This window comes from Somniosus microcephalus, unplaced genomic scaffold (genome assembly GCF_052327205.1).
Source record: "Somniosus microcephalus isolate GS21.2 unplaced genomic scaffold, FLI_Smic_1.0 unresolved_chr8, whole genome shotgun sequence".
Classification (NCBI taxonomy): domain Eukaryota; kingdom Metazoa; phylum Chordata; class Chondrichthyes; order Squaliformes; family Somniosidae; genus Somniosus; species Somniosus microcephalus.
Window position 1 is genome coordinate 23,267,591 of NW_028225186.1, and position 16,148 is coordinate 23,283,738.

The window sequence follows — 16,148 nt, forward strand, 5'->3', positions numbered from 1 at the left end:
GTGGGGTACATCAGAGTGTTACAGTGAGGGGTGTGTGGTTCATAAGAGTGTTACAGTGAGGGGTGTGGGGTTCATCAGAGTGTTACAGTGAGGGGTGTGGGGTTCACCAGAGTTATACAGTGAGGGTTGTGGGGTACATCAGAGTTTTACTGTGAGGGGTGTGGGGTATATCAGTGTGTTACAGTGAGGCATGTGGGGTACATCAGAGTGTTACCGTGAGGGGTGTGGGGTACATCAGAGTGTTACAGTGATATGTGGGGTTCATCAGAGTGTTACAATGAGGGGTAAGGGGTTCATCAGAGTGTTACAGTGAGGGGTGTGGGGTTTATCAGAGTATTACAATGAGGGGGGTGGTGTTTATCAGAGTGTTACAGTGAGCGGTGTGGGGTTCATCAGAGTATTACAGTGAGGGGTGTGGGGTTCATCAATGTGTTACAGTGAGGGGTGTGGAGTTTATCAGAGTGTTGCAGTGAGGGGTGTGGGGTTTATCAGTGTATTACAGTGAGGGGTGTGGGGTTCATCAGAGTATTACAGTGAGGAGTGTGGGGTATATCAGAGTATTACAGTGAGGGGTGTGGGGTTCATCAGAGTATTACAATGAGGGGTGTTGGGGTACATCAGAGTGTTACAGTGAGGGGTGTGGGGTTCACCAGAGTGTTACAGTGAGGGGTGTGGGGTACATCAGAGTGTTACAGTGTGGGGTGTGGGGTTCATTAGAGTTTTACAGTGAGGGGTGTGGGGATCATCAGAGTGTTACAGTGAGGGTTGTGGGGTATATCAGAGTGTTACAGTGAGGGGTGTGGGGTTCATCAGAGTATTACAGTGAGGGGTGTGGGGTACATCAGAGTTTTACAGTGAGGGGTGTGGGGTATATCAGAGTGTGACCGTGAGGGGTGTGGGTTACATCAGAGTGTTACAGTGAGGGGTGTGGGGTTCATCAGAGTGTTACAGTGAGGGGTGTGGGGTATATCAGAGAATTACAGTGAGGGGTGTGGGGTTCATCAGAGTGTTACAGTGAGGGGTGTGCGGTTCATCAGAGTGTTACAGTGAGGGGTGTGGGGTACATCAGAGTGTTACAGTGAGGGGTGTGGGGTGTATCAGAGTGTTACAGTGAGGGGTGTGGGGTACATCAGAGTGTTACAGTGAGGGGTGTGGGGTTTATCAGTGTATTACAGTGAGGGGTGTGGGGTTCATCAGAGTATTACAGTGAGGGGTGTGGGGTATATTTGAGTATTGCAGTGGGGGTTGTGGGGTTCATCAGAGTATTACAGTGAGGGGTGTGGGGTTCATCAGAGTCTTACAGTGAGGGGTGTGGGGTTCATCAGTGTATTACAGTGAGGGGTGTGGTGTTCATCAGAGTATTACAATGAGGGGTGTGGGGTTCATCAGAGTGTTACAGTGAGGGGTGTGGTTTACATCAGTGTTTTACAGTGAAGGGTGTGGGGTGCATCAGTGTGTTACAGTGAGGGGTGTGGGGTACATCAGAGTTATACTGTGAGGGGTGTGCGGTATATCAGAGTGTTACAGTGAGGGGTGTGGGGTATATCAGAGTGTTACAGTGAGGGGTGTGGGGTTCATCAGAGTGTTACAGTGACGGGTGTGGGGTACATCAGAGTGTTAGAATGAGGGGTGTGGGGTACATCAGAGTGTTACAGTGAGGTATGTGGGCTTCATCAGTGTGTTACAGTGAGGGTTGTGGGGTATATCAGAGTGTAACAGTGAGGGGTGTGAGGTTCATCAGAGTATTACAGTGAGGGGTGTGGGGTATATCAGAGCGTTACAGTGAGGGGTGTCGGGTATATCAGAGTGTTACAGTGAGGGGTGTGGGGTTCATCAGAGTGTTACAGTGAGGGGTGTGCGGTTTATCAGAGTGTTACAGTGAGGGGTGTGGGGTTCATCAGAGTGTTACAGTGAGGGGTGTGTGGTTCATCAGAGTGTTACAGTGAGGGGTGTGGGGTTCATCAGAGTGTTACAGTGAGGGGTGTGGGGTTTATCAGTGTATTACAGTGAGGGGGTGGGGTTTATCAGAGTGTTACAGTGAGGGATGTGGGGTTCATCAGAGTATTACAGTGAGGGGTGTGGGGTTCATCAGTGTGTTACAGTGAGGGGTGTGCGGTTCATCAGAGTATTACAGTGAGGGGTGTGGGGTTCATCAGAGTGTTCCAGTGAGGGGTGTGTGGTTCATCAGAGTGTTACAGTGAGGGGTGTGGGGTATATCAGAATGTTGCAGTGAGGGGTGTGGGGTACATCAGTGTGTTACAGTGAGGGGTGTGGGATTTATCAGTGTATTACAGTGAGGGGTGTGGGGTTCATCAGAGTATTACAGTGAGGAGTGTGGGGTATATCAGAGTATTACAGTAAGGGGTGTGGGGTTCATCAGAGTATTACAGTGAGGGGTGTGGGGTTCATCAGAGTGTTACAGTGAGGGGTGTGGGGTTCATCATAGTATTAAAGTGAGGGGTGTGGGGTTCATCAGAGTATTACAGTGAGGGGTGTGGGGTTCATCAGAGTGTTACAGTGAGGGGTGTGGTGTATATCAGTGTTTTACAGTGAGGGGTATGGGGTATATCAGAGTGTTACAGTGAGGGATGTGGTGTTCATCAGAGTGTTACAGTGAGGGGTGTGGGGTAAATCTAAGTGTTACAGTGAGGGCTGTGGGGTTCATCAGAGTCTTACAGTGAGGAGTGTGGGGTATATCAGAGTGTTTCAGTGAGGGGTGTGGGGTTCATCAGAGTGTTACAGTGAGGGGTGCAGGGTATATCAGAGTGTTACAGTGAGGGGTGTGGGGTTCATCAGAGTGTTACAGTGAGGGGTGTGGGGTTCATCAGAGTATTACTGTGAGGGGTGTGGTGTTCATCAGAGTGTAACAGTGAGGGGTGTGGGGTTCATCAGAGTATTACAGTGAGGGGTGTGGTTTCATCAGAGTATTACAATGAGACTTGTGGGGTTCAGCAGAGTATTACAGTGAGAGGTGTGGTGTTCAGCAGAGTGTTACAGTGAGGGGTGTGGGGTACATCAGAGTGTTACAGTGAGGGGTGTGGGGTACATCAGAGTGTTACAGTGAGGGGTGTGGGGTTTATCAGTGTATTACAGTGAGGGGTGTGGGGTTCATCAGAGTATTACAGTGAGGGGTGTGGGGTATATTTGAGTATTGCAGTGGGGGTTGTGGGGTTCATCAGAGTATTACAGTGAGGGTTGTGGGGTTCATCAGAGTCTTACAGTGAGGGGTGTGGGGTTCATCAGTGTATTACAGTGAGGGGTGTGTGGTTCATCAGAGTATTACAGTGAGGGGTGTGGGGTTCATTAGAGTGTTACAGTGAGGGGTGTGGTTTACATCAGAGTTTTACAGTGAAGGGTGTGGGGTTCATCAGTGTGTTACAGTGAGGGGTGTGGGGTACATCAGAGTTATACTGTGAGGGGTGTGCGGTATATCAGAGTGTTACAGTGAGGGGTGTGGGGTATATCAGGGTGTTACAGTGAGGGGTGTGGGGTTCATCAGAGTGTTAGAGTGACAGGTGTGGGGTACATCAGAGTGTTACAATGAGGGGTGTGGGGTACATCAGAGTGTTACAGTGAGGTGTGTGGATTTCATCAGTGTGTTGCAGTGAGGGTTGTGGGGTATATCAGTGTGTAACAGTGAGAGGTGTGGGGTTCATCAGAGTATTACAGTGAGGGGTGTGGGGTATATCAGAGCGTTACAGTGAGGGGTGTCGGGTATATCAGAGTGTTACAGTGAGGGGTGTGGGGTTCATCAGAGTGTTACAGTGAGGGGTGTGGGGTTTATCAGAGTGTTACAGTGAGGGCTGTGGGGTTCATCAGAGTGTTACAGTGAGGGGTGTGGGGTATATCAGAGTGTTACAGTGAGGGGTGTGGGGTTCATCACAGTGTTACAGTGAGGGTTGGGGGTTCATCAGAGTGTTACAGTAAGGGGAGTGGGGTACATCAGAGTGTTACAGTGAGGTGTGTGGATTTCATCAGTGTGTTGCAGTGAGGGTTGTGGGGTATATCAGTGTGTAACAGTGAGAGGTGTGGGGTTCATCAGAGTATTACAGTGAGGGGTGTGGGGTATATCAGAGCGTTACAGTGAGGGGTGTCGGGTATATCAGAGTGTTACAGTGAGGGGTGTGGGGTTCATCAGAGTGTTACAGTGAGGGGTGTGGGGTTTATCAGAGTGTTACAGTGAGGGCTGTGGGGTTCATCAGAGTGTTACAGTGAGGGGTGTGGGGTATATCAGAGTGTTACAGTGAGGGGTGTGGGGTTCATCACAGTGTTACAGTGAGGGTTGGGGGTTCATCAGAGTGTTACAGTAAGGGGAGTGGGGTACATCAGAGTGTTACAGTGAGGGGTGTGGGTTATATCAGAGTGTTAAAGTGAGGGGTGTGGGGTACATCAGAGTGTTACAATGAGGGGTGTGGGGTACATCAGAGTGTTACAGTGAGGTATGTGGGGTTCATCAGTGTGTAACAGTGAGGGGTGTGGGGTTCATCTGAGTATTACAGTGAGGGGTGTGGGGTATATCAGAGCGTTACAGTGAGAGGTGTCGGGTATATCAGAGTGTTACAGTGAGGGGTGTGGTGTTCATCAGAATGTTACAGTGAGGGGTGTGGGGTTTATCAGAGTGTTACAGTGAGGGGTATGGGGTTCATCACAGTATTGCAGTGAGGGGTGGGGGTTCATCAGAGTTTTACAGTGAGGGGTGTGGTGTTCATCAGAGTATTAAAGTGAGGCGTGTGGTGTTCATCAGAGTATTACAGTGAGCGGTGTGGGTTTCATCAGAGTATTACAGTGAGGGTTGTGGGGTTCATCAGAGTATTACAGTGAGGGGTGTGGTGTTCATCAGAGAGTTACAGTAAGGGGAGTGGGGTACATCAGAGTGTTACAGTGAGGGGTGTGGGGTATATCAGAGAATTACAGTGAGGGGTGTGGGGTACATCAGAGTGTAACAGTGAGGGGTGTGGGGTTCATCAGAGTGTTACAGTGAGGGATGTGGGGTTCATCAGAGTGTTACAGTGAAGGGTGTGGGGTATATCAGAGTGTTACAGTGAGGGGTGTGGGGTTCATCAGAGTTTTACAGTGAGGGTTGTGGGGTACATCAGAGTTTTACAGTGAGCGGTGTGGGGTATATCAGTGTGTTACAGTGAGGCATGTGGGGTACATCAGAGTGTTACAGTGAGGGGTGTGAGGTACATCAGAGTGTTACAGTGATATGTGGGGTTCATCACAGTATTACAGTGAGGGGTGGGGGTTCATCAGAGTATCATAGTGAGGGGTGTGGGTTTCATCAGAGTATTACAGTGAGGGTTGTGGGGTTCATCAGAGTATTACAGTGAGGGGTGTGGTGTTCATCAGAGTGTTACTGTGAGGGGTGTGGGGTTCATCAGAGTATTACAGTGAGGGTTGTGGGGTTCATCAGAATGTTACAGTGAGGGTTGTGGTGTTCATCAGAGTGTTACAGTGAGGGGTGAGGGGTTCATCAGAGTGTTACAGTGATGGGTGTGGGGTTCATCAGAGTGTTACAGTGAGGGGTGTGGGGTTCATCAGAGTTATACAGTGAGGGTTGTGGGGAACATCACAGTTTTAAAGTGAGGGGTGTGGGGTATATCATTGTGTTACAGTGAGGCATGTGGGGTACATCAGAGTGTTACAGTGAGGGGTGTGGGGTACATCAGAGTGTTACAGTGATATGTGGGGTTCATCAGAGTGTTACAATGAGGGGTGTGGGATTCATCAGAGTGTTACAGTGAGGGGTGTGGGGTTCATCAGAGTGTTACAGTGAGGGGTGTGGGGTTCATCAGAGTTATACAGTGAGGGTTGTGGGGTGCATCAGAGTTTTACATTGAGGGGTGTGGGGTATATCATTGTGTTACAGTGAGGCATGTGGGGTACATCAGAGTGTTACAGTGAGGGGTGTGGGGTTCATCAGTGTTTTACAGTGAGGGGTGTGGGTTTTATCAGAGTGTTGCAGTGAGGGGTGTGGGGTTTATCAGTGTATTACAGTGAGGGGTGTGGGGTTCATCAGAGTATTACAATGAGGAGTGTGGGGTATATCAGAGTATTACAGTGAGGGGTGTGGGGTTCATCAGAGTATTACAGTGAGGGGTGTGGGGTACATCACAGTGTTACAGTGAGGGGTGTGGGGATCACCAGAGTGTTACAGTGAGGGGTGTGGGGTACATCAGAGTGTTACAGTGAGGGGTGTGGTGTTCATTAGAGTTTTACAGTGAAGGGTGTGGGGTACATCAGAGTTTTACAGGGAGGGGTGTGGGGTATATCTGTGTGTTACAGTGAGGCATGTGGATTACATCAGAGTGTTACAGTGAGGGGTGTGGGGTACATCAGAGTGTTACAGTGATATGTGGGGTTCATCACAGTATTACAGTGAGGGGTGGGGGTTCATCAGAGTATTACAGTGAGGTGTGTGGTTTTAATCAGAGTATTACAGTGAATGTTGTGGGCTTCATCAGAGTATTACAGTGAGGGGTGTGATGTTCATCAGAGTGTTACTGTGAGGGGTGTGGGGTACATCAGAGTGTTACAGTGAGGGGTGTGGGGTATATCAGGGTATTAGAGTGAGGGGTGTGGGGTACATCAGAGTGTTACAGTGAGGGTTGTGGGGTTCATCAGAGTGTTACAGTGAGGTGTGTGGGGTACATCAGAGTGTTACAGTGAGGGGTGTGTGGTTCATAAGAGTGTTACAGTGAGGGGTGTGGGGTTCATCAGAGTGTTACAGTGAGGGGTGTGGGGTTCACCAGAGTTATACAGTGAGGGTTGTGGGGTACATCAGAGTTTTACTGTGAGGGGTGTGGGGTATATCAGTGTGTTACAGTGAGGCATGTGGGGTACATCAGAGTGTTACCGTGAGGGGTGTGGGGTACATCAGAGTGTTACAGTGATATGTGGGGTTCATCAGAGTGTTACAATGAGGGGTAAGGGGTTCATCAGAGTGTTACAGTGAGGGGTGTGGGGTTTATCAGAGTATTACAATGAGGGGGGTGGTGTTTATCAGAGTGTTACAGTGAGCGGTGTGGGGTTCATCAGAGTATTACAGTGAGGGGTGTGGGGTTCATCAATGTGTTACAGTGAGGGGTGTGGAGTTTATCAGAGTGTTGCGGTGAGGGGTGTGGGGTTTATCAGTGTATTACAGTGAGGGGTGTGGGGTTCATCAGAGTATTACAGTGAGGAGTGTGGGGTATATCAGAGTATTACAGTGAGGGGTGTGGGGTTCATCAGAGTATTACAATGAGGGGTGTTGGGGTACATCAGAGTGTTACAGTGAGGGGTGTGGGGTTCACCAGAGTGTTACAGTGAGGGGTGTGGGGTACATCAGAGTGTTACAGTGTGGGGTGTGGGGTTCATTAGAGTTTTACAGTGAGGGGTGTGGGGATCATCAGAGTGTTACAGTGAGGGTTGTGGGGTATATCAGAGTGTTACAGTGAGGGGTGTGGGGTTCATCAGAGTATTACAGTGAGGGGTGTGGGGTACATCAGAGTTTTACAGTGAGGGGTGTGGGGTATATCAGAGTGTGACAATGAGGGGTGTGGGTTACATCAGAGTGTTACAGTGAGGGGTGTGGGGTTCATCAGAGTGTTACAGTGAGGGGTGTGGGGTTCAGCAGAGTGTTACAGTGAGGGGTGTGGGGTTCATCAGAGTATTACAGTGAGGGGTGTGGGGTTCATCAGAGTATTACAGTGAGGGGTGTGGGGTTTATCAGAGTATTACAGTGAGGGGGTGGGGTTTATCAGAGTGTTACAGTGAGGGGTGTGGGGTTCATCAGAGTATTACAGTGAGGGGTGTGGGGTTCATCAGAGTGTTACAGTGAGGGGTGTGGGGTTCATCAGAGTGTTTCAGTGAGGGGTGTGGGGTTCATCAGAGTATTACAGTAAGTTGTGTGGGGTTCATCAGTGTGTTACAGTGAGGGGTGTGGGGTTCATCAGAGTATTACAGTGAGGGGTGTGGGGTTCATCAACATGTGACAGTGAGGGGTGTGGTGTATATCAGAGTGTTACAATGATGGGTGTGGGGTACATCAGAGTGTTACAGTGAGTGGTGTGGGGTTTATCTGTGTATTACAGTGAGGGGTGTGGGGTTCATCAGAGTATTACAGTGAGGAGTGTGGGGTATATCAGAACTTTACAGTGAGGGGTGTGGGGTTCATCAGAGTATTACAGTGAGGGGTGTGGGGTTCATCAGAGTACTACAGTGAGGGGTGTGGGGTTCATCAGAGTGTTACAGTGTGGGTTGTGGTGTTCATCAGAGTGTTACAGTGAGAGGTGTGTGGTACATCAGAGTGTTACAGTGAGGGGTGAGGGGTTCATCAGAGTGTTACAGTGAGGGGTGTGGGGTTCATCAGAGTTAAAGAGTGAGGGTTGTGGGGAACATCACAGTTTTACAGTGAGTGGTGTGGGGTATATCATTGTGTTAAAGTGAGGCATGTGGGATACATCAGAGTGTTACAGTGAGGGGTGTGGGGTACATCAGAGTGTTACAGTGATATGTGGGGTTCATCAGAGTGTTACAATGAGGGGTGTGGGATTCATCAGAGTGTTACAGTGAGGTGTGTGGGGTTCATCAGAGTGTTGCAGTGAGGGGTGTGGGGTTCATCAGAGTTATACAGTGAGGGTTGTGGGGTACATCAGAGTTTTACATTGAGGGGTGTGGGGTATATCATTGTGTTACAGTGAGGCATGTGGGGTACATCAGAGTGTTACAGTGAGGGGTGTGGGGTTCATCAGTGTGTTACAGTGAGGGGTGTGGGGTTTATCAGAGTGTTGCAGTGAGGGGTGTGGGGTTTATCAGTGTATTACAGTGAGGTGTGTGGGCGTCATCAGAGTATTACAGTGAGGAGTGTGGGGTGTATCAGAGTATTACAGTGAGGGGTGTGGGGTTCATCAGAGTATTACAGTGAGGGGTGTGGGGTACATCAGAGTGTTACAGTGAGGGGTGTGGGGATCACCAGAGTGTTACAGTGAGGGGTGTGGGGTACATCAGAGTGTTACAGTGAGGGGTGTGGTGTTCATTAGAGTTTTACAGTGAGGGGTGTGGGGTACATCAGAGTTTTACAGGGAGGGGTGTGGGGTATATCAGTGTGTTACAGTGAGGCATGTGGGTTACATCAGAGTGTTACAGTGAGGGGTGTGGGGTACATCAGAGTGTTACAGTGATATGTGGGGTTCATCACAGTATTACAGTGAGGGGTGTGGGTTCATCAGAGTATTACAGTGAGGTGTGTGGTTTTAATCAGAGTATTACAGTGAGTGTTGTGGGCTTCATCAGAGTATTACAGTGAGGGGTGTGGTGTTCATCAGAGTGTTACTGTGAGGGGTGTGGGGTACATCAGAGTGTTACTGTGAGGGGTGTGGGGTATATCAGGGTATTAGAGTGAGGGGTGTGGGGTACATCAGAGTGTTACAGTGAGGGTTGTGGGGTTCATCAGAGTGTTACAGTGAGGTGTGTGGGGTACATCAGAGTGTTACAGTGAGGGGTGTGGGGTTCATCAGAGTGTTACAGTGAGGGGTGTGGGGTTCATCAGAGTGTTACAGTGAGGGGTGTGGGGTTCACCAGAGTTATACAGTGAGGGTTGTGGGGTACATCAGAGTTTTACAGTGAGGGGTGTGGGGTATATCAGTGTGTTACAGTGAGGCATGTGGGGTACATCAGAGTGTTACAGTGAGGGGTGTGGGGTACATCAGAGTGTTACAGTGATATGTGGGGTTCATCAGAGTGTTACAATGAGGGGTAAGGGGTTCATCAGAGTGTTACAGTGAGGGGTGTGGGGTTTATCAGAGTATTACAATGAGGGGGGTGGTGTTTATCAGAGTGTTACAGTGAGCGGTGTGGGGTTCATCTGAGTATTACAGTGAGGGGTGTGGGGTTCATCAGTGTGTTACAGTGAGGGGTGTGGAGTTTATCAGAGTGTTGCAGTGAGGGGTGTGGGGTTTATCAGTGTATTACAGTGAGGGGTGTGGGGTTCATCAGAGTATTACAGTGAGGAGTGTGGGGTATATCAGAGTATTACAGTGAGGGGTGTGGGGTTCATCAGAGTATTACAATGAGGGGTGTTGGGGTACATCAGAGTGTTACAGTGAGGGGTGCGGGGTTCACCAGAGTGTTACAGTGAGGGGTGTGGGGTATATCAGAGTGTTACAGTGAGGGGTGTGGGGTTCATTAGAGTTTTACAGTGAGGGGTGTGGGGTTCATCAGAGTGTTACAGTGAGGGTTGTGGGGTATATCAGAGTGTTACAGTGAGGGGTGTGGTGTTCATCAGAGTATTACAGTGAGGGGTGTGGGGTACATCAGAGTTTTACAGTGAGGGGTGTGGGGTATATCAGAGTGTGACAGTGAGGGGTGTGGGTTACATCAGAGTGTTACAGTGAGGGGTGTGGGGTTCATCAGAGTGTTACAGTGAGGGGTGTGGGGTTCAGCAGAGTGTTACAGTGAGGGGTGTGGGGTTCATCAGAGTATTACAGTGGGGGGTGTGGGGTTCATCAGAGTATTACAGTGAGGGGTGTGGGGTTTATCAGCGTATTACAGTGAGGGGGTGGGGTTTATCAGTGTGTTACAGTGAGGGGTGTGGGGTTCATCAGAGTATTACAGTGAGTGGTGTGGGGTTCATCAGAGTGTTACAGTGAGGGGTGTGGGGTTCATCAGAGTGTTTCAGTGAGGGGTGTGGGGTTCATCAGAGTGTTACAGTAAGTTGTGTGGGGTTCATCAGTGTGTTACAGTGAGGGGTGTGGGGTTCATCAGAGTATTACAGTGAGGGGTGTGGAGTTCATCAACATGTGACAGTGAGGGGTGTGGTGTATATCAGAGTGTTACAATGATGGGTGTGGGGTACATCAGAGTGTTACAGTGAGTGGTGTGGGGTTTATCAGTGTATTACAGTGAGGGGTGTGGGGTTCATCAGAGTATTACAGTGAGGAGTGTGGGGTATATCAGAGCATTACAGTGAGGGGTGTGGGGTTCATCAGAGTATTACAGTGAGGGGTGTGCGGTTCATCAGAGTATTACAGTGAGGGGTGTGGGGTTCATCAGAGTGTTACAGTGAGGGGTGTGGTGTATATCAGTGTTTTACAGTGAGGGGTGTGGGGTATATCAGAGTGTTACAGTGAGGGGTGTGGAGTATATCAGAGTGCTACAGTGAGGGGTGTGGGGTTTATCAGAGTGTTACAGTGAGGGGTGTGGGGTTCATCAGATTATTACAGTGAGGGGTGTGGGGTTCATCAGAATATTACAGTGAGGGGTGTGGGGTTCATCAGAGTGTTACAGTGAGGGGTGTGGGGTTCAGCAGAGTATTACAGTGATGGCTGTGGGTTTCATCAGAGTGTTACAGTGAGGGGTGTGGGGTACATCAGAGTGTTACAGTGAGGGGTGTGGGGTATATCAGAGTATTACAGTGAGCGGTGCGGGGTACATCAGAGTGTTACAGTGAGGGTGTGGGGTTCATCAGAGTGTTACAGTGAGTGGTGTGGTGTACATCAGAGTGTTACAGTGAGGGGTGTGGGGTTCATCAGAGTGTTACAGTGAGGGGTGTGGGTTTCATCAGAGTATTACAGTGAGGGTTGTGGGGTTCATCAGAGTATTCCAGTGAGGGGTGTGGTGTTCATCAGAGTGTTACAGTGAGGGGTGTGGGGTACATCAGAGTGTTACAGTGAGGGGTGTGGGGTATATGAGATTATAACAGTGAGCGGTGCGGGGTACATCAGAGTGTTACAGTGAGGGGTGTGGGGTTCATCAGAGTGTTACAGTGAGTGGTGTGGTGTACATCAGAGTGTTACAGTGAGGGGTGTGGGGTTCATCAGAGTGTTACAGTGAGGGGTGTGGGGTTCATCAGAGTGTTACAGTGAGGGGTGTGGGGTATATCAGAGTGTTACAGTGAGGGGTGTGTGTTTCATCAGAGTTTTACAGTGAGGGGTGTGGGGTACATCAGATTTTTACAGTGAGTGGTGTGGGGTATATCAGTGTGTTACAGTGAGGCATGTGGGGTATATCAGAGTGTTACAGTGAGGGGTGTGGAGTACATCAGAGTGTTACAGTGAGGTGTGTGGGGTTCATCAGAGTGTTACAGTGAGGGGTGTGGGGTTCATCAGAATGTTACAGTGAGGGTTACATAGATACATAGATACATAGAAGATAGGAGCAGGAGTAGGCCATTCGGCCCTTCGTGCCTGCTCCGCCATTCGATGAGATCATGGCTGATCCTTTAATTCAGTATCCCGTCCCCGCCTTCTCTCCGTAACCCTTAACCCCTTTTGCCCGTAGAAATATATCTAATTCCCTCTTAAATATATTTAATGAGCTGGCGTACACTGCCCTCTGTGGCAATGAGTTCCACAGGTTCACCACTCTCTGAGTGAAGAAATTCCCCCTCATCTCTGTCCTAAATGGTTTAGCCCTTATCCTTAAATTATGTCCTCTAGTTCTGTTCTCACCCGCCAAGGGAAACATTCCTTCTGCATCCAGTCTGTCTAGACCTGTCAGAATTTTATACACTTCTATGAGGTCCCCTCTCAATCTTCTAAACTCCAGTGTGTACATCCCTAAACTACATAGTCTCTCCTCATAGGTCATTCCCGCCATTCCTGGTATCAGCCTGGTGAATCGCCGCTGCACCCCCTCCATGGCAAGAACATCCTTCCTCAGATGAGGCGACCAAAACTGTACACAGTACTCGAGGTGTGGTCTCACCAGTGCCCTGTACAGCTGCAGCAAGGTATCCCTGTTCCTGTATTCTAACCCTTTTGCTATGAAGGCCAGCATACCGTTTGCCTTCTTGACCGCCTGTTGCACCTGCATGCTCGCCTTCAGTGACTGGTGTACAAGAACACCCAGGTCTCTCTGTACTTCCCCCTCTCCCAATCTATTGCCATTTAAATAATAATTTGCCCTCCCGTTCCTGCACCCAAGGTGGATAACTTCGCACTTGTCCACATTATAGTGCATCTGCCATTTATCCGCCCAATCGCCCAGTCTGTCCAAATCGCTCTGGAGCTTCCTGGTCTCTTCCTCTGAGCCCACCCCCCCTCCTAGTTTAGTGTCGTCTGCAAATTTGGAAATGCTGCATCCGACTCCCTGATCCAGGTCATTAATGTAAATTGTGAACAGCTGGGGGCCCAGGACAGATCCCTGTGGTACCCCACTTGTTACTGCCTGCCATTCAGAAAATGAGCCGTTTATTCCAACTCTCTGTTTTCTATCTGACAGCCAGTTCCCTATCCACGCCAAAACTTTCCCCTTTATCCCATGAGCCTCAATTTTCCATGCTAATCTTTTATGTGGGACCTTATCGAAGGCCTTTTGGAAGTCCAGGTACACCACATCTACTGGCTCTCCCCCATCTATTCTACCAGTTACTCCCTCAAAAAATTCCAATAGATTAGTCAAGCACGATTTACCCTTTGTAAATCCATGTTGACTCTGTCCTATCCTGTCCCCATTTGCTAAGTGCTCCGCTATTTCATCCTTAATGATGGACTCCAGCATTTTGCCCACAACTGATGTAAGGCTTACAGGTCTGTAATTACCTGCTTTTTCCCTACCCCCCTTTTTGAATAGTGGGGTAACGTTAGCTACCCTCCAATCCATCGGCACTGTTCCCGAGTCTAATGAATTCTGAAAAATCATCCTTAGTGCATCCGCTATCTCTAGGGCCACCTCCTTCAGTACCCTAGGATGCATGTTATCAGGCCCTGGGGATTTGTCCACCTTCAATCCCTTTAGCTTCCTTAACACCATATCCTTAGAGATATTGATTTGCGTCAGTTCCTCCTTTGCCAATGTCCCTATTTTTCCCGATATCCCAGGGAGGTTTTTTGTGTCTTCCTTCGTAAAGACTGACCCAAAGTATGCATTTAGTTGATCTGCCATTTCCTTATTTCCCATTATATATTCCCCCGTATCTGACTGCAATGGACCAACTTTGGTTTTCACCAGTCTTTTCCTTTTGATATATTTATAAAAGCTTTTGGAGTTAGTTTTTATATTTTCCGCCAGCTTGTTTTCGTAAGCTATTTTGCCCCTCTTGATCATGCCCTTTGCCCTCCTTTGCTCTATCTTAAACTGTTCCCAATCTTCCGCTCAGGCGCTTTTTTTGGCTATTTTATACGCCCTATCTTTGGATTTTATGCTGTCTCTAACTTCCCCTGTTATCCACGGTTGAGTCACCTTTTTAGATTTCCTTTTATGCCAGATTGGTATAAACAATTTTTGCAATTTTGTCATTCTATCTTTAAATGTTTGCCATTGTTTATCTACCTCCAGTCCTCCCAGGAACGTTGTCCAATCAGACCTACTCAGTTCCCATCTCATGGCATCATAATTCCCCTTGTTTAAATTCAGGACCTTAGTCTCTGAGTCAATTTCTTCGCTCTCCATTTCGAGTGAGAAATCGATCATGTTATGATCGCTCTGACCCAAGGGTCCCCGTACAACAAGATTACTGATTAGTCCCTTCTCATTGCACAGTACCCAGTCCAATATAGCCTGTTCCCGAGTTGGTTCCTCGACATATTGATCCAGATAACCATCCCTTAAACACTCAAGGAATTCCTCCTCCTCATTATTTTTACTGATTAGGCTAGTCCAATCTATATGTAAGTTAAAGTCACCTTTAGGGGTTCATCCTTAGTGTGGTGTTCATCAGAGTGTTACTGTGAGGGGTGTGGGGTACATCAGAGTGTTACAGTGAGGGATGTGGGGTATATCAGAGTATTAGAGTGAGGGGTGTGGGCTACATCAGAGTGTTACAGTGAGGGTTGTGGTGTTCATCAGAGTGTTACAGTGAGAGGTGTGTGGTACATCAGAGTGTTACAGTGAGGGGTGAGGGGTTCATCAGAGTGTTACAGTGATGGGTGTGGGGTTCATCAGAGTGTTACAGTGAGGGGTGTGGGATTCATCAGAGTTATACAGTGAGGGTTGTGGGGAACATCACAGTTTTACAGTGAGGGGTGTGGGGTATATCATTGTGTTACAGTGAGGCATGTGGGGTACATCAGAGTGTTACAGTGAGGGGTGTGGGGTACATCAGAGTGTTACAGTGATATGTGGGGTTCATCAGAGTGTTACAATGAGGGGTGTGGGATTCATCAGAGTGTTACAGTGAGGGGTGTGGGGATCATCAGAGTGTTACAGTGAGGGGTGTGGGGGTCATCAGAGTTATACAGTGAGGGTTGTGGGGTACATCAGAGTTTTACATTGAGGGGTGTGGGGTATATCAGTGTGTTACAGTGAGGCATGTGGGGTACATCAGAGTGTTACAGTGAGGGGTGTGGGGTACATCAGAGTGTTACAGTGATATGTGGGGTTCATCAGAGTGTTACAATGAGGGGTAAGGGGTTCATCAGAGTGTTACAGTGAGGGGTGTGGGGTTTATCAGAGTATTACAACGAGGGGGGTGGTGTTTATCAGAGTGTTACAGTGAGCGGTGTGGGGTTCATCAGAGCATTACAGTGAGGGGTGTGGGGTTCATCAGTGTGTTACAGTGAGGGGTGAGGAGTTTATCAGAGTGTTGCAGTGAGGGGTGTGGGGTTTATCAGAGTATTACAGTGAGGGGGTGGGGTTTATCAGAGTGTTACAGTGAGGGGTGTGGGGTTCATCAGAGTATTACAGTGAGGGGTGTGGGGTTCATCAGAGTGTTACAGTGAGGGGTGTGGGGTTCATCAGAGTGTTTCAGTGAGGGGTGTGGGGTTCATCAGAGTGTTACAGTAAGTTGTGTGGGGTTCATCAGTGTGTTACAGTGAGGGGTGTGGGGTTCATCAGAGTATTACAGTGAGGGTGTGGGGTTCATCAACATGTGACAGTGAGGGGTGTGGTGTATATCAGAGTGTTACAATGATGGGTGTGGGGTACATCAGTGTGTTACAGTGAGTGGTGTGGGGTTTATCAGTGTATTACAGTGAGGGGTGTGGGGTTCATCAGAGTATTACAGTGAGGAGTGTGGGGTATATCAGAGCATTACAGTGAGGGGTGTGGGGTTCATCAGAGTATTACAGTGAGGGGTGTGGGGTTCATCAGAGTGTTGCAGTGAGGGTTGTGGTGTTCATCAGAGTGTTACAGTGAGAGGTGTGTGGTACATCAGAGTGTTACAGTGAGGGGTGAGGGGTTCATCAGAATGTTACAGTGATGGGTGTGGGGTTCATCAGAGTGTTACAGTG